The sequence below is a fragment of the Cucurbita pepo genome, chromosome 10 (assembly GCF_057944985.1).
Source record: "Cucurbita pepo subsp. pepo isolate OVF chromosome 10, ASM5794498v1, whole genome shotgun sequence".
Lineage (NCBI taxonomy): Eukaryota > Viridiplantae > Streptophyta > Magnoliopsida > Cucurbitales > Cucurbitaceae > Cucurbita > Cucurbita pepo.
Genome location: NC_141807.1, coordinates 9,819,712 through 9,821,976, shown reverse-complemented (window position 1 = coordinate 9,821,976; position 2,265 = coordinate 9,819,712). Strand labels below are relative to the sequence as shown.

At 32.2% G+C, this 2,265-nt stretch overlaps 1 non-coding gene across 1 annotated transcript; it reads right to left on the bottom strand.

Annotated features, from left to right (window-relative positions):
• Positions 1–830: 830 nt before the first annotated feature.
• On the bottom strand, positions 831–903 carry TRNAF-GAA (transfer RNA phenylalanine (anticodon GAA)). The gene has a single exon. It is a non-coding gene; the product is annotated as a tRNA-Phe (tRNA).
• Between the last annotated feature and the right edge of the window lie 1,362 nt (positions 904–2,265).

Genomic DNA, 2,265 nt, shown 5'->3' with positions numbered 1-2,265 from the left:
TTCTATTTCACATTCTTAACAATTAAACATGTAACCTTCAGATATTCAGTCCGAACTAAGCTATCCCCGCTAACATTAAAAATCAAAATTCATGTGTAAAGGTATTTCTGCTAATTCATTATTCATTGAAATTTTAAAAATAAATAATAACTAGTTTATTTTTTATTGAATAGTCAGCTTATGCAAATGGAAACAGGTGCGGTGAACGTGGAGATTAAACATGCGACCTTCAAATCTTTAGTTTGACACTCTCCCAACTGAGCTATCCCCGCTAACATTAAAAATAAAAATGCATAAAACTATAAGGTGCGATGAATGCAGATTGAACATAATACCTTCCAATATTCAATTTGATGCTCTCCCAACTAAGCCATCCTAGATAACATAAAAAATAAATAATCACATGTTTTAGATTGAATAGTAAAGTTATGCAACTTAGTCAACTTATGCCAGTTGGATAAAAAACGTGACAGATCTTATGCTAATTCATTGAGATTTTAAAAAGAAATAATCGATCTTCTGCTAATTCATTGGGATTGAGATTTTAAAAAGAAATAATCGCTAATGTAGTGAACCTGGATCAAACGTTACCTTTAAATCTTCCTTCTACTAATTAATTGAGATTGAGATTTTAAAAAGAAATAATTGCTAATGCAGTGAACATGGATCAAACGTTACCTTTAAATCTTCAATATGACCCTCTCCTTGAGCTATCCACGCTAATATTAAAATTGAAAATTCATAAGGTATTTCCACTAATTCATTATATTTTAAACATAAATAATCACTAATTTTAGAAAGAATAGTCAAATTATGCAACATGAACAAAGTGCGGTGAACGTGGATCGAACACGTGACCTTCAGATCTTCAGTCTGACGCTCTCCCAACTGAGCTATCCCCACAATCATTGGAAATGAAAATTCATCATTAAAGGTATTTTCGCTGATTCATTGAGATTTTAAAAAGAAATAATGACTAATTTTTTATTGAATAGTCGGTTATGCAAAAAGAAACAGGTGCGGTGAACGTGGAGATCGAACACGTGACCTTCAAATCTTAAATCTGACGCTCTCCAAACTGAGCTATCCCCACTAACATTAAAAATGAAAGTTTTTAAGTTTTAAGTAAAGGTATTTCCACTAATTAATTCAAATGTTAGAAAGAAATAATTACTAATTTTAGATTGAACTAACATTAAAAATGAAAGTTTTTAAGTTTTAAGTAAAGGTATTTCCACTAATTAATTCAAATGTTAGAAAGAAATAATTACTAATTTTAGATTGAATAATCAAATTATGCACCGTGAACCATGAGTGGTGAACATAGATCGAACACAAGACCTTCAGATCTTCAATCTAACGCTATCTCAACTGAGCTATTCACACTAACATTAAAAATGAAAATTCATCAGTAAAGGTATTTTCGCTAATTCATTGATATTTTAAATAGAAATAATCACTAATTTTTAATAAGATATTCAAGTTATCCAACTTGTATAAGGTGCGGTGAACTAGAACACGTTAGGTATTTCCGATAATTCATTGAGATTTCAGAAAGGAATAATGACTAATTTTAGATTGAATAGTCGGGTTATGCAACTAGAATTAGGTGCGGTGAACGTGGAGATCAAACACGTGACCTTCAAATCTTCAGTCTGACGCTCTCCCAACAGAGTTATCCGTGCTAATATTAAAAATGAAAATTCATAAGTAAAGGTATTTTCGCTAATTCATTATATTTAAAAAAGAAATATCACTAATTTTAGATTGAATGAGCAAGTTATGTTTTTAGATTGTATAGCCTGGTAATAAACTTGTATTAGGTGCGTTGAACGTGGATAAAACACGTGTGACCTTCAAATCTTCAATCTAACAATCTCCCAACTGAGCTACTCTTGCTAACATTAAAAATGAATATTTATCCGTAAAGGTATTGGGTACGCTTCTGGAAATTCAACAAAAGGTAATAGTATTAGACCGAGATGCCAGATTTAAATCTCGCTTCTGGAAAATTCAACTAAGGCATTGGGTACGCAGTTATAGTACGACATTCCACCCATAAACAGATGGTCAAACAGAAGTGCTCAAGCAAATATTGGAAGACATGTTGAGGGTATATGTGATGGATTTTGCAGGAAGCTCGGATAAGTACCTACCCCTTGTGAAATTCACTTATAATAATACGTGCCAAGCCACCATACAAATGGCCACATACGAGGTTCTCTATGGACGAAGATTTCGATCCGTTATCTTTTGGGAAGAAGG